Here is a 23,789-nt window from a genome sequence, read left to right as displayed (position 1 = left end):
GTTTTACAAGAGGAGCCGTTTCTACCTTATTCCGGATTCTGCTACAATGCTCTAATATTCGAATTTTAATCATTCTCGATGTTTTCCCAACATACAAAAGCCCACATGGGCATTGCACAATATAAACTACCGAGCATGTTTGACATGTTGTTACATTCCTCAAAAAAAATTTTTTCCCCGAAACCGGATGGATAAAAAATTTAATTGATAAACAAAGCTTACACACACTACATTTGGTGCAGGGGTAATGTCCACCAATACCTTCATCTTGTTGTTCCTTATCACCTAAATCCGAGTGTACCAAAATATCCCTAAGATTCCTAGATCTTCTAAATGAAAACATTGGGGGATCCCTCATACCATCAAAACCACTAACAAGATGCCAATGATTCTTAATCACCTGTATTAAATCCCCTACTCTATTTGAATAGGGTAGTACACATACCAAAGATGGTGATTTCTGTTTCTTCTGTGGATTTAGTAGCGAATCTCTATTAATATACCGGGCTCTTTTATAAGCCTGATTAACAATACGTGTTGGATAACCCCTTGCACCAAATCTCTCTTGTAAATCCTTTGCATGGATTTTAAAGGATGGTACATCTGAACAGATCCTCCTTAGCCTAAAAAATTGTCCCACTGGGATATTCTCTCTAACATGTTTGGGATGAAAACTACTAAAATGTAATAGTCCATTTCTGTCTATCGCCTTCCGGTACAACTCAGTAACGAATATCCCATCTTTCTTTCCCACCTTCATGTCCAAGAATGGAACCCATTGAGTTTGAATGTCACAGGTAAATTTAAGATTTCTATCTTGACCATTCAAATAATGAAAAAAATCTTCAAATTGACATTGGGTACCAGACCAAATCACAAGGATATCATCAATATAACGACACCACAACCTCACATGTTGGTACCATATTGAAGGATATACAAATTTTTCTTTGAATGCTGATACGTACAAACATGCGAGGTCTGGTGCCATTGTAGCACCCATTGCGGTTCCATGAACCTGCTGATAGAAGTCTTTCTGAAACATGAAATAATTCTGTGTGAGTGCAATCGAGGCCAATTCAACCAGAAAATGTGTTGGAACCTTCTTATCTATCCTTGTGTCCAAAACCTCTCGTATCAAATTAATTGTTGCTCTTTGAGGGATATTAGAATATAGAGATTTTATATCCATTGATATAAGCAGAGTAGATTCTGCCATCTCAGGAAAAGATTGTAATACTGTAATGAGATGTGACAAATCTCTTATATATGATCTAGCCAATGGAACAAATGGTCGTAGGAAGTGGTCTACATAGATAGATAAGGGTTCTAATACTGAGCCAATGCCTGCCGCAATTGGTCTTCCAGGCGGAGATTCTAATGATTTGTGCACCTTTGGTAAAATATAAAAGACAGGTATCTGGGGATTCCAATTCATTAGAAAGGCTGCTTCTTTAATAGTTACCCACCCTACACTTAGGGCTTCTGTAATCACTTCACCAATCTGTGTAGCCAATCTTTCAGTTGGATCTACATCCAATTTTTTATAAAACCTCTCATCCCCAAGTTGTTGATTTACCTCCTGTACATATTCTTCTTTATTCAGAATTACCAAGGAACCACCTTTATCTGCAGGCTTAAACACCAAATTTCGATCATGGCTCAGATTTTCCAACACTGTGAATTCCTCTTTATTCAAATTCCAAAACAGGAATCGCTGCTCTGCCTCTTTTTGTTTTAAATCACGTTCAACAACTTCTTCAAAGGCTACCATCAATGGATGTATCGGACCCGGAGGCATCCAGCATGAAGGGTTCTTAATGACTGAACCATCAAAATTTAAACTCTCATTACCTTGAAAAAATATTTTCAATTTCATCAGGCGAAAGAACCTTTGCAAAGCCAACCTGATTTCAAATGAATCGTATCTAGGAGTCGGTGACAAAGACAAACCTCGATTCAAAACCTTTAATTCTAATGCTGTTAATGAACGGGAGGATAGATTTATAACCAAATCATTCATGATTGTTGATTGCGTTCTCGCAACCGGACCGGACTGCGATTCCTCGGAGGACGACCCCCTCGTCCGCCCCGCCGCTCCGTCCCTTGTTTTGATCTTGTACCTTGATCTAAAAAAGTCACCTGTCCTCCCTCTTCCCCTGATGATTCACTCGATGACGAGTCAAAGTTAGATGATTTCTTAAATTTCACTCGATTCTTATTACACCATGGATAAACATATCCCTGAGTGTAATCTTTTTCGTCTCTCTGAAACTTACTTAATTTGGTTTCCTTTATTTTATCACGCATGCTAGTAATTTCCTGATTCAATTCACTTAATTTCTCCTCAAACTTCTCTGGAGACATATTCTCTTTCAGGGTGGCGCTCAAAGTATCTATCTCTTTCTGTGTATCTATCAATAATTTTTGTGTTGTCTCTACTATCAGGATCATAAGATCCATTGCACATTTATTGAGTATTGAGTTCCACTTGGCTACAAAATCTTTGTCTTCAGAGAATAAATGAGGTTCTTTATATAATCATAGCCCACGTGGAATTCTTTTTGTTCTTAAATACTCAACTAGAGTAGAGGCATGTAAATTAGAGCGAACAAAACGCTTCTTCAACTGAGATAAATCCGACCACTGAGCGTCACTCACTGCATCAGCCTTCTGATCAAACAGAGGGGTTCCTCGCAATAAAGAGTCAAGGATAGTATCTGAATAGCTAAATACCGAATCAATCTGAAATGCCATTTTATATCTACAAGATACCACAAACCTGGCAATCTACTCATATATCACAAACCAATTAGTATTCAATAAATATATAGTGACATATATCTAATTTTAAATCTTTATTAGTGAAAATCTCATAAAACACATCCCAAAAATTATGTTTCCATATTACCCCAAACAATAAACATTTAAAAATTCATCACACCCATGCATATCACATTCACTCTTTATATCACTCAAACATATCTTCCTTTTCTTATTCATAAAAACTCTCAAAATTTAAATTAAACATAAATGTAAACCTTTTCACATAATATTATCAATTCTAAATACAATCTTTTTACAAGCAGAAAGAGTTCTATTGCATAAAGAATTTTTCTCCGTTACAGGGCAAAGGTAGCGCCGGCACCATTTCTATTAACGCAGCCGTGGCCCGAGAGTGGAAGATCACACCGGGACCCCCCACTGGACCCCAGGTAATTTAAAACATTTTGGGAGGGTTCGGGAGGGTGGGGGATTTATTTTAAAGGGTCGGGGTGGGTTTTAGGGTTGTTTTAGTGTGCCGGTTTTCCCGCCCTCCCCCTTCCCCATCCCCCCTCCCCCAATTTACGATGTTTGACGATAAATCGGGGGAATTCCTATTGTATCGCACCTCTAACGATTTTTTACGATTTAAAATATATCGGACGATATTTTAAATCGTCAAAAAACGATTCACATCCCTATTACCTAATCCCCACCTTGAGTTACTAGGTGGCCCTATCATAGGGATACAAATACCTACCTATGGGCCATGATATTATGGCCAGGCTTGCTCTCTCTCTCTCTCTCTCGCTCGCTCTCTCTCTCTCCCTCCCCCTCCCCCCAAGGCTCTGAACCTGGCAATTCAGCTGAAATCAGACTTACGGGAGACATCACAGATGGTGATGAAACCTTACCACACAGTCACAGCACACAGCTTAATGCAATCCAAAGAGGTGTTGTTAAAATTGGCATTATGGCTGTGCAATATCTCTTCACAGACAGGCTAACCCAGCCCACTCTCCACCCCTAACTCCTCCTATTTTTGGAATTTGCATTGCACCATACGATATGGTGCGATCGCATGTGGTAAACACATTTTCGCATGCGTTAAAGGCCTATCGCATGCGTTAACGGGGCTTTTCGCATGCGATAAGCCCTTAACGCATGTGAAAACGCCTTATCACATTTTGATAAATGACCCCCATAGTTAGCTGAATGAAAGAAACTTGTGAAACTGATTGTGTGATATCATAATTACCCTGAAGTTAAAGCCCTATTAGAAGCAGACAAATATTGCTGCTTATATATATTTTGCTGTACACCTGAAGATAAAGGTGACTGCTGCTGAATTCCAAAGGGAAATTAAAAGCAGTTTTGGCAGAAGGGCAAAAGGATTTTCATTTTGGGCTTCAAGACTTCTTATTTTCAAAACCTCATTTCCATTTAAATACAGTTATCTGAGAACTGTTTGAGGAAAGAGTGCCTGAATGGGTATTAGGAAATTGTGTGTTATCTAACTAATTTAAAGAGTGTCTGATCTAAAAACATATGAATGTATTCTTATCCACCTTTCCTAGTTGTAGACAGGGAACTGAATTAGCCTTTTATTTTGAAGCTAGTAATATTAAAGAAAGTAAAAATTGACAGTCTCAGGGAGACAGGTTCTTTTATTAATTTCTTAAAGTCAGAATAGTAGGAAATTGTTCCAGAGATGACATGGTCAAGCTCCAGAGACGACGTGGTCAAGCATAAAATCCAGAAAGGATTGTAGCCTTCAAAACGTTTCATCTTTGTTCAAAAACGAGCATACACAAGTCATCATGGGAGTCAAAGATAATTTCACCAACAAATACACATGTAAATGTATTAAAGACTTAAAAAAAACATTTAAATAGTTAATAGTGCAGTAAATATTTTAGAAAATAGACAGAATTTGAAATACAGTTATATTTATCTGAAATGTTTGGAATGTTTTAAAATCTGGTACCAGGTTAAAATATATTTATTTGTGTCATAATTCATGTTTATATTTGTTTTCCCAGTAAACCATATTCTCTATTGCCAGTTTAATAAATTTAACTTTAATAATACCAAGTGTCAAAATAATTTTTCTTTTATTGCTGAAACTTCGTTGAGGAAAATTGTAAACTGTTAACTTATAACAACTTTAATTATATATGTTATTTATTTAAATTCTTTTAATATACCAATGCTCAAGACAAGTCTTATCGTACCGGTTTACAATAAACAAGGGGAGAACCAAATTAACATGGATAGAGAAAGACAAAGTTACAATAAAACTAGGGGTGTATAATATGGCCGTTAGAAGGAAGGGGTAGACTGAACAAGTACAAACTAGATGGTAAGTAAACTAAACAAAGAGCAATTGATTTAATATCAAACATATTAGGTAAATGTAGAGGTGATGAATTAGTAATTTCTTTAAATAAGCAGTTCTAGGTTAAAACAGGACTTTTGTGAGGGGACAGAGGACGCAACCTAAAGGGGGGGGCAAGGGAGGGCAGGTACCAGATCGGGGGGGGGGGGGGAGGAGGGAGGAAGGAGGAGAGCTGGGAGGGGTGGTACTAGAGAGAGGTGAGAAAGACAGTGCTGGTGGTAGAAGGTTTCATTAGCGATATGCTTGAGCGAACAGCCAGGTTTTCAGTTTCCTTCTGAAGGAGAGATGGCATTGTTCTTGGCGTAGGTCTGGGGGAAGTGAGTTCCAGTGATGCGGTCCGGTGGTGGAAAGTGCTCTTTTCTCAATGGAGTTGTGTATAGAAGATTTGCTAGGGGGTGCCTTGAGAAAGCCTTTATATGTAGATCTGATTGGTCTTGATGAAGAATGGAGTTCGAGAAGGATGGTAAGATGGAGAGAGGTTTGCTGATAGATGGTTTTGTGAATGATGGTCAGTGTCTTGAAGAGTATTCTATAGTGAATGGGTAGCCAGTGTAGTATTTTAGAATTGGTGTGATGTAGTCCATACGACGAGAGTTTGTGAGGATCCTGGCTGCAGCATTTTGCAGCATCTATAGTGGTTTAGTAGAGGAGGCAGGGAGACCGAGCAGTAGTGCGTTGCAGTAATCATCTTTGAGAACAGTATGGCTTGAAGGACTGAGCGGTAGTCATGAAAGTGTAGGAGAGGTCTTAACTGTTTTAGGACCTGTAGCTTATAGAAGCCTTCTTTAGTGGTGTTGTTACTGAACTTTTTGAAGTTCATTCTGGAGTCTAGAGTGGCCCCAAGGACTCTCACCTGGCATACTAGTGGTATTGTTGTGGACCTGGCGAAGAGGTTGTTATCGTTGAGGGAGATAACCAGGAGTTTGGTTTTAGATGTATTAAGAACCAAGTTGAGACTAGTGAGAAAGAGATTGATAGAGTGAAGGCAGCTGTTCCAAAAGTTTAGTATGTTGGAAATGGGATCCTTGATGGGGATTAGGATCTGCACGTCATCTGCGTATATAAAGTGGGTAAGGTTGAGGTTTTTGAGTAATTGGCAAAGGGGTAGAAGATAGATGTTAAATAAGGTGGGGGAAAGTGATGAACCCTGGGGTACTCCTTGTTTGGATGGCACTGGATGAGATTCTTTATTGAAAAATCTTACTTTGTAGTGCCTGTTGTTGAGAAAGGATTTTAACCAAAGGAGTGCAGAGCCTGAGATGCCTATTTCCATCAGATGGTTGATGAGGATTGTGTGGTTTACTGTGTTGAACGCCGCGGATATGTCGAGAAGAGCTAGCAGGTAGGATTGGCCCTTGTCAAGGCCCATTAGGATGTTGTCCGTTAATGAGAGTAGGAGAGATTCGGTGTTACGGCGTTTCCTGAATCCGAACTGAGAAGGGTAGAGAATGTTGTGGGAGTCAAGGAAGTCTGTAAGATGGATGTTGACCAATTTTTCCATTAACTTGGATATAAAAGGTAAGTTGGCGATGGGGTGGAAATTTACAGGGTTAGCTGGTTCCAGGTTTGGTTTTTTCAGTAAGGGTTTCAGAGAAGCAGTTTTTAATGTGTCTGGGACTGATCCTTGAGTGAGTGAGCAATTTATAACGTTGGCCAGTGGTTTGGCAATGGTGTTAGGGATGGTGAGTAGGAGTTTGGTCAGTATTTGATCTATTGGGTGTGATGAAGGCTTCATTTTCTTGATGATAGATTAGATTTCCAAGGATGATGTGGGTTCAAAAGATTCTAGTGACTGTTTGTGGATCATCATAATTAAGGAAACCCCAAAGCCTGAACCACACAGCTACCTATGTGACCAGCAGGTTGTTTTTCTTCTCCCCTGCCGTTGAAGCAGAGAGCTACGCATATCCAGTATAGCTCTCTTTTTCAACGGCAGGGGAGAAGAAAAACTAATACTTCATGCATATCCAGCATAGCTCTCTGCTTCAACAGCAGGGGAGAAGAAAAACAACCAATAAGGGCTGAATAACATAGTCTGGGTAAACAAATAAGTATGGGTGTAGCTTGCTTATTGCGGCGGTTACTACCCCTAACTAATCAAGCTTGATATTTCACTTGGATGCAGCTCCATCACTGCTCTCTACATTAATGGTGGTGGTGAAAGGGAAATAGAACCAAAGGTTACTAAGAGCCAAGAGAAACAGATAAGTATGAGAAAAAAGAAGTGTGAAGCTTGCTGGGCAGACTGGATGGGCCGGTTGGTCTTCTTCTGCCGTCATATCTATATTTCTATGTTTCTATGCATAAAAACAGTTTATAATTTCTGAAGTGGTTTACAGTAATAAAGGTAATAAATGTCTATGGTTGCTAAGGGAGCTTGAGTCTGCTGTACTGCAAACATAGTAATAGCTATGTTTTGTTGCAAATACTGTTTAGTATCCCATTCTCGTGACAGTATACTAATGGTAGTTTCTGTAGCTACCATCCCCACATGTAATTTACCCCATAATTTTGGGGCCAGGGCTGCCATGGTGTGTGGCATGCTTGGCCGGTTTTCTCAGGGTAGGTGTGGGAGGGCGGTCAGCTTTGGCTGTAGCTCCAGATACCCCTGGGGGTCTTTCTGGTGCTGGATATCATATAGGTAGAGTCCCTCTATTTTCCCTCACAGGGTACTGGGGAACCCACCCGGTGCCTGGAGGAGTTCTCTGTGGAGGAGGTGGGTATTCATGTCTAGGTCCCCTAAACTCCCTATTCTCCCTATAATTCCTTTCCTGGGAGGATGGTTTTCTGAAATTAAAGCTTACCCTTCAGGTGTGCTTATCAGGTTGACACCTCTGTCTTTATGTTTATCCGATCCCTGGTGTGCCGGTTTGAATGGCTTCCCCAAGGTTAAGGGTTTTTCTGCTGCCTTGTACACCTGTTGAATCAGGAATGAAAAGTGTTGGTTCCTTTCAGCAGGAGCCAAGGTGCTTAATCTATTACTAAGATCAATGTGGATAGAGGTCTCAGGCGGATAGAGGTCTCAGCACTTCATTTCCATATACCTCACAGAAACACCAGATCAGCCAGCAATGGTACATTACCCATTCCCTCCCCAAAATCAGCTCACCTCAACTCTTTCAGACAAAGATCTTTGTCTATAGCTGGTCCACACTGTGGAACTCGATGCCACTTGATATTAGAACAGAACCCAATACTAAAATATTTTAAAAAGGTATCAAAACGTGGCTTTTTAAACAAGCCTTTACTTAGTACCTTTTTAATTTACCTTTTTAAATCTTGCTCATAGTTTATTTTATTTCATTTTATTTGATTACTAATATGCTAGGAATTTTATGCACTTTCATTTAGTTTTTTATTATTTTAAATATATCTCTTGTTTAATGAATTTTACAAGTCATGATGACAAAATACCTTTTAGTCATTATAGATGTATGCACTAGAATTTTACGATGTTCTATTATTTCATATTGTTTTATATTTATAGAAACATAGAAATGACAGCAGAAAAAGATCAATCGGCCAGTCTGCCCAGCAAGCTTCAACTCTTATTTTCCCATGCTTATCTGTTTCCCCAACCACCAACTTCAGGGCTCTTCTTGGTAACTGTTTGATTCAAATTTCCTGCCATCTCCTGTCATTGATGCAGGGAGTAATATTGGAGTTGCATCAAAGGTGAGCATAAGGCTTATGTTTAAGGGTTGTAACCATCGCATCAAGCAAGCTACCCAGTGCTTGTTCACCCAGATAGCACACATCGAAGTCTTGTTGGTTGTTGCCTAAATGTAAGTCCTGTTTTCTACTTTGTTCCCCCTGCCATTGAAGCAGAGAGCAGCACTGTATATGTATTCAAAGTGATGTATCAGGCTTAATTGGTTTAGGGTAGTAACCGCCATAATAAGCAAGCTACCCCATGCTTATTTGTTTACCCAGATTATGAAGTTTAGTCCTTGTTGGTTGTTATCTGAATGCTAATCCTCTTTTCCACATTTCCCCCTGCCGTAGAAGCAGAGAGCAATGCTGTGTATGCATTCGAGTGATCTATCAGGCTTAATTGGTTTAGGGTAGTAACCACCGTAATAAGCAAGCTACCTTCACATTTATTTTCCCAGATTGTGTAATTCAGTTCTTTTTGGTTGCTATCTGAATGCTAATCCTCTTTTCCACATTTCCCTTTGCCGTTGAAGCAGAGAGCAATGTTGGGGTTGCAATAACCGTGCAAGGGATTTTTTGAGTAAGGGTAGTATCACCAGGAAGTAAACATTCCAGCAAGCCATCCCCATGGCTCTACTCTTCATTCCCATCCTCTAGCCTTTATGGATCCATGCCGCTTTGAAATATTTCACAGCTTTAATCTTCACCACTTCCTCCGGAAGGGCATTCCAGGCATCCACCCAACCTATCTGTGTAGAAATACTTCCTGACATTGATTCTGAGTCTTCCTCCCTGGAGCTTCAAATCGTGACCCCTAGTTCTATTGATTATTTTTTTTTTTGTAAAATGTTTGATGTTGATCATGAATCATTAAAACATTTCAGATATCTGAAAGTCTGTATCATATCTCCTCTGCTCCTCCTTTCCTCCAGTGTGTACATATTTAGGTTCTTTAATCTCTCCTCATAAGTCATTTTATGAAGTCCATCCACCTTTTTGGTCGCCCTTTTCTGGACCGCCTCCATCCTGTCTCTGTCCCTTTGGAGATACAGTCTCCAGAACTGAACACAGTACTCCAGGTGGGGCCTCACCAAGGCCCTGTACAAGGGGATCATCACTTACTTTCTCTTACTAGATATTCCTCTCTCTATGCAGCCCAGCATTCTTCTGGCTTTAGCTATCGCCTTGTCACATTGTTTTGCCGACTTCAGATCATTAGACACTATCACCCCAATGTCTCTCTCCTGCTCCATGCACATCAGTCCTTCACCTCCCATCAAATAAAATTCTTTCAGATTTCCACTCCCCATATGCATGACTCTGCACGTCTTGCCATTGAATCTCAGCTACCATGTTTTCGACCATTCTTCCAGCTTCCTTAAGTCGCGTCTCATTCTTTCCATTTCTTCCGGCGTGTCCACTCTGTTGCAGATCTTAGTATCATCCACAAAAAGACAAACCTTACCTTCTATCCCGTCTGCAATGTCGCTCACAAAGATATTGAACAGGACCGGTCCCAACACCGATCCTTGCGGCACTCTTCTTAACACCGCTCTTAATCACAGTACTGCTTTTATTCAATGTTTGTTTTACTTTATTTTATATTGTCATGTAAACTGATGTGATATATTTTTAAATGTTGGTATATAAAAACAAATAAATAAATAAATATATTTCAGGATTTCCCATACCTGGTCAATATTTTCTAAAGTCACTAACTTTCCTAGTAAATAGGCAGTGGATATCCCATACTTATGTAATATTTTCTGTAATACATCCCCTAGATTAGTGATAAAGGGTTTACCATTTATTGCTCTATAGCACCAGGCATAAGTTCTCCATGAGTCACAGGCAGACAGGGGCGGGGGGGGGGGGGGGAACGACTAAATTTTGTGGCATTAGGGTTGAAATTATATAGTGTCCGATGCGTCCATCGACCTAACCAGTGACTGCCTCTAATGCTACTAGCTGGGTAGCCAGATGTTCTGGTACATGTAATGGTAAATGGAACCTACTCTGAAGAGAAAACCATGTTAAATGGAGTGCCACAGGGTTCGGTTTTGGGACCAGTTCTGCTCAATATCTTGGTGAGTGATATAGCCTACCGGAGTTTAAAAAAAAGCTAAAAACCTGGCTCTTCAGCCAAGCTTTCCCAGATACTTAATGCTACTAGGATGACATGATTTGATACCTTAATTTAAGTGCATGATCTGATACCTTAATTTAAGTGCTATCTCCTTAAGCTCACTATGCTGATTCTCTTTATAGGCAGTACTTCTCCCCTTGCCGTCCTCCTACTCTCCCCCTCTTTCTCTCCCCCCTAGGTCCTCCCTCCTCTGTAGTTAATGCTGATCTCCTCCCTTCCACGTTAGTCCTCCTTCTCAACTATCCAACTGGATCTCTCCCACTCTTTCCGTTCCTCCCTTCTACATCTCCCTTTCAAATTTGAACTTCCTTCCTGGTACTCATTCCCTCATTGCATTGAGCTATTACTCTCCTTTTTGCTCCCCCTCCACTACCCTGTTCAATTGTTTTCATGTTCATTTTAACCAGTGGCGAGTTACTGTTTAATTTTATGTAAAGCCGTTAGGCATGCACTTAATGACCCAGGCAATTTCTTGTTTAATTGTTAAATTGTTAAACTGAGACTTACTGTTTTTAATCGTTATATGTAAATTTAACCATTTTATGTAAAAGCCTTGGGTGGTTATTTAAACCCCGGGCGATTAGCCATTCCATGTAAACCGGATTGATTTGTATTTCATACAGGAATTTTGGTATATAAAAATAAATAAATAAATAAATAAATAAATAAATAAATAATGTCTATAGGGAGAGTGCCTAAAGTCCATCTTACCCTGTCTGCTTTGTGGTCAGTCTCACTATGGCCCCCCCCATACCCCACAAGCATCCTTGTCGGGGTTGAGGTGCTTCCATAATGATCTTGTAATGTTAAAAAGCATCTCAGGACAGCGGTATAGTAGACACCCCATCTTCCAGCTGGGGCATCACCCACAGCGGGAGGATCATATGATAATATTTCATTGAGAGGTGGTCTGGTTTCTGTGAAAGCAAAGCTGCCTCGCTTCTCTGAGACCGGGTTGGTCAGATTGTCTATAAACAGACACTTACTAAGTGTGTATGGTATTTGGCAATCAGGGAGAGTAAAGGGTATGCAGTTCTCATCTCCCTACAATCTAATCCCTGATGTCTCCTTTGTTGAGTCAGCGCTTTTAATCGACAAATATCTTTGTGATAGCACAGGGAGGAATCACTGTCTATCTGCAAATGTAGTACAAAAGACTGACCTTCCTGAATGTGATTTGCCTCCACCCAGCAATGAAATACAGTTCTTGGCTAGCCATTCTATATTAATATAAAATTATTTTATTATAGGTAATATCACTTTGTTGGAAATTAAAAATTCATATTTTATTTTTCCCTATATTTTACCTATCTTTCTAAAGGGGTCCCATCTGGGGTGCCTTTTCATAAGACCCTCCAGCCCTTAGAGATGGAGTTTATTGTTTAGAGATGAGAGTTCCCCAATAGAGTTATTTCGAGAAATAAATCAGACTAGATGTATGAAAATAACAGTCTCTTTATTTAGATAAAAGTTATAATCTTTTAAGGCATATGATTAGCTTATAAGGCATTATATCTTTCAAATCTTAATCAAACAGTACAGAGCTATAAGCATAAAGATGATAACAATAGTTACTGCAACTATAACAATTAGATAAATATGTACAACAAACATTTTTTATTGTAAAATCAGCGGCGGATTCCTGATGAAGAACGGCCCAGGGATTCGCCATCCAGGCCGGCCCAAAAGATACCACGTGGTCTGCCGAGCGCAGCTCTGTCACTGCCCTGCTCGGCAGACCATGAGACTAGTGCAACTGGCCCACCAGGGGGATGCCCGATCCCCCGATAGGCCAATCCGCCCCTGTGTAAAATAAATTCTTTCTAGTACATTCTTAGCTAATACTAGCTAGGGTTCTTTTATGCAGAAAAATAACTAATTAAAAGGCTTACCAATGTCATGAAGCAATTAGCCCGTTTACTGTCTTTCTCGTGCGGTCAGTCAGAATTTATCTTAATCTGCTATCATTCCGCTTCCCATACTGTTCTTAACAGGGGTTTAAATAGACAGAACAGCCAGGCCGGTGGGGGCTCAGTTTTTGAAGCCCCCGAAGGACAAAGATAAGAAGGTTGGAAGGCATCCCAATTGAGGAAAGTTAACTTTATTGCCCCCTCCCCAACAAGGGTAGTCAGGTGGGGGCTCTCATTTTCTAACTCCCCAAGAACAAAGATAAGAAGTAAAGTTTCTTATACTTTTTTTTAAGCCTCCAAGGATACAGGTGTCTGATGTTGGAAGGCATCTCAAAAGAGGCCCTCATCTAAGTTATAGTAAAAATTGATTTTAACATTCTTCAATATAAACATGATTTAACTGACTACACTATACATGCATGATTACAAAGAAACACATTTTCATATTTTATAACACATTTTCTGACACATTTTCTGACACAACGAGATCGTGGTGGCAGCTGCGCCAGCAGGAGGAGACCTGTGTTCAGCGCTCCCACTCTGCGGCCATCCTTCCTGGCATCATGGAACTTTGAGGTAAGTGCAGTGGATCGTGGGAGGCAACGAGCTGCCAAGCACAACAGCCGCTTAGTCGGATAAGTTCAGACTTATCTGGCTAAGTGCACTGTTTCTATATTTGGCCACATTCAGTGGCCACCACTTAGCCTGTAACTATTTATCTTGCTAAATAGCTGGCTAAGTGGGGGAAGGGGGGAAGGACTGGGACTTTCCAAAGTTATGCTACTTATCCAGCCAGCTTAACCAGATAAGTGCCAATATTCAGCCATATCTGACTAAGAGGGTTATTTATGAAAAGCTTATCGCACACGATACGGCCATATTGCATGCAATAAGCCTCTATCGCATGTGAAAATGCCCTTTTCGAGTGCAATAGCATGTAAATTAGATTGGGCCAGAGTTGGGGTTGGGAGGGGCGGAATCATGGTGGGGAGGGGCGGAGTCAACAGTGTCTTCGCTGCCGGTGATAATGTTACTAACATTATTGTTGGCAGTAGCGTGCCGAATAGCACCACCTTTCACGGTGCTGCTATTTGGTGTGAAAGCTGGTGCACTGTGGCTGCCGAAATCGTACTGCCACGGTGCGAAGGCTGAGGGCTTTCGCAGGCCCTCCCCCCCTTCGCCCTCGCCCGCTGATTTCACAGAATTCTTCATTCTGTGAGGAATGATGAATCCAGGCCTAATTTAGCTGGATAACTTAAATCTGACATTGAGCAGGTCTAAAGTTGGCCAGATAAACTTATCTGGCTAACTATTACATGCCTGGGTATATTCAGTGGTGCAGCCATACTGCTGAATATCTGGCCAGGTTGGCTAGATATATTTATCTGGCTAACTTGATCAGCCAGATAGCAGCTGAATAGGGACCTCTTATTTATTTAAATATATATTTTTGAGGTTAAAAACTTCTACCACATAGATGGCCTCTGGGTAATAAGGGCATGATGATGAATCAAAAATGGCTAGTTTGGCAGTGTCTTTAGAGTATATTTAGATATTTTATAAGAAGGGTCCATAATATTAAAAAGCTTGTTAATTAATTTTCCATTTGATTTTGTTGTAGTGAAAACAGTTATTTTATTAACAAATAGAAAATCTGATAAAGTAATTCCTTGTAAAATGCAGGAATGGATCAGTGCATTTTCTAAAATGCTTTTTTTAAAGCTGATGTTCAACAAGGTCATTATTTTCCTGACAGCATGATATTAACTCTGAATCACTGCATATCAGAATTTAATATTTTAGCCAATTCATTCTTACCTTTTCCACAGACACAGGTCACACTGCCATTGACTTGTGTCATGCATGCAGAGTTGCTTACAAATGGATTGTGGGGCGGGTCAAAGGGCTGTTGTGATTCTGACATATGTCATCACTATAGAAAAGTGGACAAATGCATGTAAATTGTTCCTGGATAGCAGACTCATGGCAGGTGGGTCCATTCATGTATGGATTTGAGTCACAATCATTCACATCTTCACTGCAGTCTGTCTCTGCCCAATCTGCTGGATATAAGCATCTGGAAGAGAACAACAGAGTAAATTGCTATATAATACAATTCAGAACACACGAGTCCAATTTAAGGGGAAAAAAACACAAAAGAAATGAATTCATGAGAGAGAGAGATGTATTTTGTATACAGCTTGCTGGGTGAAATATGTTCATATAAAATGTGTCAATATTTGCTAGCATATGATGACAATGTATATGCAGACACTATAGTATATAGCACTTATGACAGAGATAGTATGAGTCTATTAATGGAATAGTAACCGTTTGTTCTAGTGAAAAGAAAGAAAAAGGAAGAAGACATTTTAAAAGTTGCAAAGAATGCAGTAAAAAGTTCTTGCAGCTGTATTGGTCACTGAGGAATCTGGATTCTGTATAGGCTGTGATGCCTTTAATTAAAACCAGTAATAACTTACAACCACAACACTGTGCCTACAAATTGGCTTTTAATCAGAACGTACAACATAGAAACATAGAAATGACAGCAGAAGAAGACCAAATAGCCCATCCAGTCTGCCCAGCAAGCTTTCACACTTATTTTTCTCATACTTATCTGTTACTCTTGGCCCTTATTGGTAACTTTTTGGTTCCAATTTCTTTCTCCCCTACCATTGATGCAGAAAGCAGTGCTGGAGCCACATCAAAGTAAAGTATCTAACTTAATTGGTTAGGGGTAGTAACCGCCACAATAATCAAGCTACTCCAACTCTTATTTGTTTTCCCAGCCTGTGCAATTCAGTCCTTGTTGGTTGTTGTCTGAATATAAATCATCTTTTCTTCATCCCCCCTGCCGTTGAAGCAGTGAGCTGTGCTGGTTATGTATTCCAAGGGAAGTATCAGGCTTACTTGATTCGGGTTAGTAACTGCCCAATAAGCAAGCTATTCCCACTCTTATTTGCTTACCTAGCCTGTGCAATTCAGATTTGGCTCTGGTACTTACCAGTTTTACATCAACATGGTAGGCAAGGGCTTCCCATATTTAAAGTATCAACTTTCCCCTGTATAGGGCTATCTACAAATGCCACAGGAACAGAATACTGATATTGATTAGGTATCATCTACTATTAGCACTTTGACAATGGCAAGAAAGAGCAAAAACTCAATAACCGGACATCACTATAAACATTCCAAAACGCACGACTATGATTAACATGTTACTATAGATTCAAATCTCCAGTGTATTCATTATTTTTTCTGATCCTCAGAGAATGGGCTTTTATTGGGTGCAATCCTTCTGTTTCAATTAGGTGCCCTTAGAATTGAAGAGATTTAGTCAAAAAGGAATATCTGGATTTTTTTTTGTTTTTTCATTTTCAATCCTGCCTCTTGTAATTTCTGAAGGGGCATCTGTAGGGTTTGCAAGTGACATTACTGGTCTGATCCAGTTACCAATATATAATCCAGATATATTACTACATTTGGGATTCTCAACAGTAATCTTTTGATGGCCCATTGAAAATCTCTTGGGGTTGATGCCACTTTAAAGGTAACTGGGTATAGAGTCCTGAGTGTGTAGTCATTTTTGATAGTTCTATTTACTATTTCTAAAGAAGAAGTTGCAGATACACATGGCTCAGGTCTAGCTCAGAAAACAACAATATCTCTGCTAGACAGACACAAAATTGCTTTATCTTGGGGACTGGGTAGGAGTTCAATTGTGCAGCTCTGTTCAGTGATTTTATAGTCACCATATATCTGCAGTGACCCATCATATTTCATGTCTGGAACAATGGAGTAGTTCACCATGAAAACTTTACTTCTATGATCCACTTCTTCTCTAAGTGGTGTAGCTTGTAGCCATCTTAACCCAGAGAGCAATAAGGTACCATGCAAGGTCATAAGAATTAGGGTTGAACATATGGATCTATGGCAATATCAACTTTCACTCATTTTAGAGTGTTCAAACCAAGAGCAAATACAGGTGCACACTTCTGCAATATATTGTTCAGTACCGCTAGGCAAATTTAACCAACCTATGATTAGTCAGAATGTAAAATGTGACGTCAGTTACATCCCAGAAGGCAAAGGACTTATTTCTATACTAAAATCAATGGCAATTGATGCTACCACAGTTGATGCCTAAACTCTAACACCTTTGAAAATTACCTCCTTACTGCATAAGTGCGGGGATTTTGTAACATATGTGTTCCAACGGCAATACCCATTTCTGCAGTCCATTCCCAGTTCATCCAGTTAAACAATAAGACTTCCTTACCCATCCCAGCTAACTAGCCTTTCCTTTACTGCACTTGCCACGAGCCATGAAACCCTGCTGAGCAGCCTAGGTTTTACACTTCCTCCATAGCAGAAGTAAAATTATGTGGTAGGGAACTCCAGAGTATGCTTGTCCATGTAAGTACTTATGCACACATTTTTACTTCCAGATTCGAATTGCCAATGTCCCATTCAGACACCACCCACACTGTGCCAATTTTTTATTCTTTTGCATTTGTGCTCTTAACGGGAGATATATGCATACGTGGCCACTTTTTAAAATGCACATGGTGTGCCATTGGCCGGATATACGCACGTATCTCCTGGCTTTGGCGCCCATAGGCGCCAAAGCCAGTGATGTTTTACCAGTTTCATGGCCTAAGAAAGTATTGTCTTTGTCAAGTTTTCAGTTAACAGGTAACTCCCTTGCCTTTCCAGAAGATTTGAAATGTGGGTGTCCAAATGGATTCTTTGTTTACTTTTCAAATCCAGCTACATTTGGTGGAAAAGAGGGATTTTTAAAAACTACTAAATCGTGCCACCTAAAATATTTGTTTTAGATAAAGAAGACTTTAGAACAGTGATTCAAGCTTTTGTGCTGTTTACTATTGATTACTGTAATGCCTTGTAAATAGATTTTCCCAAATATTATTTACAGCTCTTACAGGTTCTTAAGAATACTGCCACTAGATTGGTATCTGGGAATCCATTTGCAGCACATATTTCTCCAATCTTACAAGAACTTTATTGGTGTTCTGTAGAGCAGAGGGTTACATTTAATTTATTTAATAACATTTCTTAGTTGCTTCCCTGATTAAAATCACTTGAAGCGATGTAAAATTAATCTCACAAAATACATCTTACAATAATATCAGCACGCGTACATGTAACATACTATTGTAGCAATTTTCAAAAGCTTTTTGCTCAAGTCAAGGGCACTTACTTGAGTAAATCCTATGAGCAATGTAATGGCATAGATTGTAGCAATTTTCAAAAGCCCACGTACTCAAGTAAAGTGCATTGACAGGAGTAAAACCCAGTTTTACTCAAGTAAATGCTTTATAAAATCAGGCCTTAAACATGGCATTTGTACACACCCATATAAAATTGTGCGTACATGTACACGCGTCCTGCCAATTTGATTTCATGCACATATATAGGCTTGTATATTACAAACTGGACATGAACATGTGCACTAGCATGCCAGAATTTAGGTTTCCATCCCAGTTTTTTTCAATATTTAACTGCAACCCATTCTGCCTCATCATTCAATTTATTGCACCCTATAGTCTTTAACATTTTAGTCCTAGATTTCCCCATAGAATCAATTACTGGAAACAGTATCTGTATGTCGCCAGCATAAATATGATAAGAAAATATCTTCAGTTCATATAACAGCAGACAAAGGATGCAAAAATACAATAAGAAGTGTATCTGAAAGGGGTGAATCCTGTGGTACAACAGACTGAATAGTAGCCCAAGAAACCCAACTCTTACATGCTGCAGCTGACCAGACAGGAAAGAGGCAAACTACTTTCCAACTCACAACCAATCCTAAATTCTGAAAGATGATGTAGTAAAATGGAATGAGATAATGAATCAAAAGCTGCAGAGACATCCAAAAACATATTAATAACTGGCTGCCTCTGATCTAGTTTACAAAGGTCTAAATCAGACATGGAGATTAGCAAGGTCTCTGTGTTCTGTCCCTGATGAAACCCACTTTGAAAAAGACTTAAAGCATTATCAAACTCCAGAAAGTCAGTCAGTTGACTCAAAACAATCCCCTCCACCACCTTCCCAAGTGACAGGAAAAAAGATAATGGTCGATATTTTGTCAGATCAGTACAAGATTGAACACCACACTTCAGAATCAGGTGAAAAATCACTTTCTTAAATTAGTCCAGAAAAATACCTTCTTCTAAGGACAGGTTCATAAGCTTTGTCAGAGGGTCTAAAAACATATCTTTCAAAGAATTCATAATGCAAAAGGACATGCATTTAAAGGATTATATGAGGACCTTAAACTAGCAATAGCAGCAATTCTGTAATACCTGCAGGTGAAAATGTAAACCATTTAACTTCCATATCAACAATGAAATATGGAACCGGCAAGTCTACAAAATTAGGGACAACTAACTGTCTAATTTGGGAAAATTTATAGTTACAATATTCTAAAAAAAAGGGTCATAATCTACAATCTGTCAAATCCTGCCATTTGAAAAATTAGTCAGATGAGAAATTATACAGATACCACGGTCAAGTTAGAGAAACTTTCATATGGGAAGAATAAAATATTTTCCTATGTTTCTCAAATTCTAATTTATAACTTGCTCTCACTGACATATTCCTGTTTTCAGCAATAGTAGTAGAGAACTTCCTCAAGACATTTTGATAGTTTGCTGAACTTCTCTTTTTATATGAACCAGTGCAATGCTACATAGATAACATTTTTATGTAGAAAATGCAAAAAAACCCTTTTTTTTAATGTGATCTTAGGTGCTGTTCCCTCTAAGCTGTGCATATGTGCACATGCACACAGGTCATGAACCCAGTGCACACAGGAAAACATAGTCGTACAAGAAATCCTGATATATGCATTATAATGGCTTATAAAATTTGAACTTGGCTTATAAAAAGTTATACAAAAAGAAAATGAGCACATGGGGTAGATTTTAAAAGAAGTGCGCGTGGCCTACATGTGTGTGCGCTACCCGGCGCGCGCACATGTACCCCAATTTTATAATATGCATGCGCATGTTATAAAATCCAGGGTCGGCGTGCAAGGGGGTGCACAATTGTGCACCTTGTGCATGCCGAGCCGCGCTGCCTTCCTCTGTTCCCTTCCCTCTAACCTAACCTTCCCACCCCTTCTCCTATCCTCCCCCCCCAGCCATACTCTAACCCCCCCTGACTCTTGTCTTACCTTTTGCACCTGCCTCTGGGCAGGCGCAAGTTGCTCACGCTGGCAGCCTGCTGGCATGTGATCCTCTGACACAGCGGCAATGGCCGCTATGTCGGAGGCCTCTGGCCCTGCCCCCGCCCCACCCCACCCACCCCACACCCCGCCCCTTGACCACCCCTTTTGTAAAGCCCCGGGACTTACACGCATCCCGGGGCTTTACGCGTGTCGCCAGGCCTTTTTAAAATAGGCCCGGCGCGTGTAACCCTTTTAAAATCCAGCCCATAGTCTTTCCAATATTTGGGGGAACATTGGTCTTAGGTACATTTTTTAGGAAAGCACTCTACAACAAAGTTTTGCAGCTAATAATCTTATCTAATTTACATAGCACATGTAGGCTGATGATGAGATTCACAATGGAAAATATAATCCCATATTTCTCCAAAAGAAGAACCAATAACCAAAGAGAGATAGTGTTATTAAAAACAGGATGTTATTAAAATAAAGATTTAGATAATTTTAGAAGCTAGTGTCTACTATTTCTACATCCTCAAGGGAATTGGTTTTGTTTTGTTTTTTTATGATGGAAAGAAAATGGCAGTCATTTGTTTTATGAAGTTAATTTCCAAATTAAAGACAGCAATGTTGTTACTGAGTTGCATTTATTTATGTAGCAGATATTTAATACACTGCTCGAAAGGCATAAGAACGAGATTTTTTCAAATGGAAATATGCATGACTGAGTTCATTCCAATAAGAAAAGCTATAGGATTAAGGAGTGTTATCAGAAATAAAATATTTTGAAAAAGTATAGCTTATTGATTGCTTTCCTAAACACACTATGGTGAGATAAAATGTTTCCAACTAAAGCAGACTGTTATCTTTGATTTAGTTCTACACAATTTAAGCTAAGTGGAATTTTAAAATGATAATAAAAATACAAAGATTTTACCGTATACTTTATCTGCCTCACTTCACTCTTCTCTGTATAATTGTGGGCAGTAAAAAGAACAAGCAGGAAGATATTTCAGAACTTCTGACAGCCCAAATCAACAAAGCCAAGGAAGTGAGTATGGAAATGAAAATATAAAACACAGATCTCAATTCTTCTCCAAAACTTTTGGCTTCCACTTGATGAACAGCATTTAAAAATCAAGATTTGGTGGTCATATACTGTCTTGCAAGTGTAAATGGGGGTAAAAAAAATAAAGGCCTGGATTTTAAAAGCCCTACGCGCATAAATCCAGTGGATTTACGCACGTAGGTGGCCTTACACGTGCCGGGCCTAGCTTAAAAAGGTGTATATCTCTGAGCTGAAGAAAAGGGGCGGGGAAGTCCAGGGGCAGGGCTGAGTGGGAAGTCCCCAGCACAGCAGCCATTTGCCGCTGTGTTGGAGGATCACGTGCCGGCAGGTTGCTGGCGCATGCAACCTGCGCCTGCCCCAAGGCAGGCACAACAGGAATGACAAATCTCGGGCGGGTCTAGGTTAGGACTAGGGTGCGGGTAGGTTAGGGGAAGGGGAAGGGAGGTTTGTTTAGGGAAGTTCCCTCCCAAGCCGCTTCAAAATCGGAGCAGCCTAGGAGGGAACGGGGACAGCCGCGGGCGTCGGCGCGCGCAAGTTGCACTAATGTGGACCCCCTTGCGTGTGTTGATCCCCGGTTTTATAACATACGCACATTGGTGTGCGCATGTTATAAAATTGCGCATCCATGTGTGCGCGCCGGGTAGCACACGCACCTAGACGCACGCACGTAGGTCTTTAAATCTACCCCAAAATGTAAGATTTACCTGCCCTGTAATAGGATGGTGCTTTCCTGGAGCTCTTGGAGATCGTCTCAGCTGATTGAGGTCTAGCCTGGTGTTGTGCTTGGGCCTGGTGCACGGAGTCAAGGCGCAAAAGTTTTTAAAATATTAGGATCACCCAGTGATTACTGGGACTAGGAGGCAGGTGGAAGTATGGCTGCTGTATTTAAAAAAAAAAAAAAAAAGTGGGACCCGAGAGAGAGCAGCATGTTCTAGTTGATAGTAGACATGTGCATTCATTGTGGTTCGGTGGGACCTGAACCATGAAACAGATTTTCCCCGAGCTTGGGGGAAAATTTGTTTTTCGGGTTAGTGTGGGGGAAGGGGCGCATTCATAAAAAAAACCCCAAAAAAACCCCACCCCAACCCTTCAATTTTACTTTCTTACACCCCCCCCCACACCATCCCGATCCCTCCCCAAGACTTATTAAAAGTCCCTGGTGGTCCAGCGGGGTCCCGTGAGCGATCTCTCCCTCCATGCTGGTGGGCTGTCAGGCCTGCTATGACTCAAAATGGTGCCGAAGCCTTGCCCTTATGATGTCACAGGGGCTACCAGTGCCATTGCTCAGCCCCTGACCTCCCCAAGACTTGCCAAAAGTCCCTGGTGGTCCAGCGGGGGTCCAGAGCGATCTCCTGCACTCGTTTTGTTGGCTGCCAGTATTAAAAATGGCGCCGATAGCCTTGCACTTACGATGTCACAGGGGCTACCGGTGCCATTGGCCAGCCCCTGTCACATGGTAGGAGCATGTGACAGGGACTGACCAGTGGCACCAATAGCCCCTGTGACATCGTAAGGGCAAGGCTATCGGTGACATTTTGAGTCATAGTGGCCTGACAGGCCGACAGCTTGGAGGGAGAGATCACTCGCGGGACCCCGCTGGACCACCAGGGACTTTTAGTAAGTCTTGGGGAGGGATCGGGATGGTGTGGGGGGGGGGTATAAGAAAGTAAATGTGAAGGGTTGGTGTGGGTTTTTTTCTGATTCGCGGGTTTTTTTCTGATTTGTGGTTTGTTTTTAATTCGTTTTTCCGGTTTCAGGTTCGGGTTCCAGTTTCGTTGTTGGTGAAAAACGATCCGTGGGAAAACGAGTTTTCCCACGAAGTGCCTGAACCGAAACCCGACCCGAGCCAGAAAAACGAAGCTCATCTCTAGTTGATAGCTGTTCTAAGCCACATTTTAAAATGTGAAAGTGACAGTCAGCCACATGGTTCAAAATGCCACATGAGCCTGGGAAGCTCCTCATGGCAATGTTGAGGCTGGCTGGAAGGTTTAGTTTAGTGGCAGAGGGCTGTAAAGAGGCAGCTAGGTAAGCAATGGGACTGAAGGAGGATGCCAACTCGCGCACGCAAGGGGGGATTTTATTTAGAGGTGTGCGGCGATGAGATTGGGCCTTCTCAAGTTCCCTCCCAGGCCTCTCCAATGAAGGAGCAAACTGGGAGGGAACTTCCTTCACCTCACTGTCTCACTTTTCCCCTCTCCACCCTAACCCCTTACCCCCCTTCCAACTAACCTAAATATTTTTAGTTTGAAACTTACCTGCTCTCCCAAGCAGCAGTAAGTTTCACGAGCCAGCCGGCTGTTGGCACGTGCTTCACTGGTCCCAGCCAGCCACGCCCTACCCAGACCCTGCCCCCAGCCCTCTCCCGGCCCACCCCTATTTACAAACCCAGCTCTTCCACACGTTCTGGGAGATACATGCATAGCTGGGCTGTTTGGAAAATGCGTGTGACATGTGCATTGGCCCGGCTATGCTCTTATCTCCTGATAATGGCAAGTGCCTGGTTTTAAAAATTAGCCGAAATGCTAGCAAGCTCTGTCTCCTAGCAGCTACTTCAGTGGAGTATAGATACGTGCACTGAGGTATTGTTACATAAGTGTGAGAAACACAAAAGACCTCTTTAATTGCAAGTACAAGTGAAACTAGTGAGAAGA

This window comes from Rhinatrema bivittatum, chromosome 3 (genome assembly GCF_901001135.1).
Source record: "Rhinatrema bivittatum chromosome 3, aRhiBiv1.1, whole genome shotgun sequence".
NCBI classification, from domain to species: domain Eukaryota; kingdom Metazoa; phylum Chordata; class Amphibia; order Gymnophiona; family Rhinatrematidae; genus Rhinatrema; species Rhinatrema bivittatum.
The sequence above is the reverse complement of the archived record's forward strand: the minus strand, read 5'-3'. Positions refer to the sequence as shown.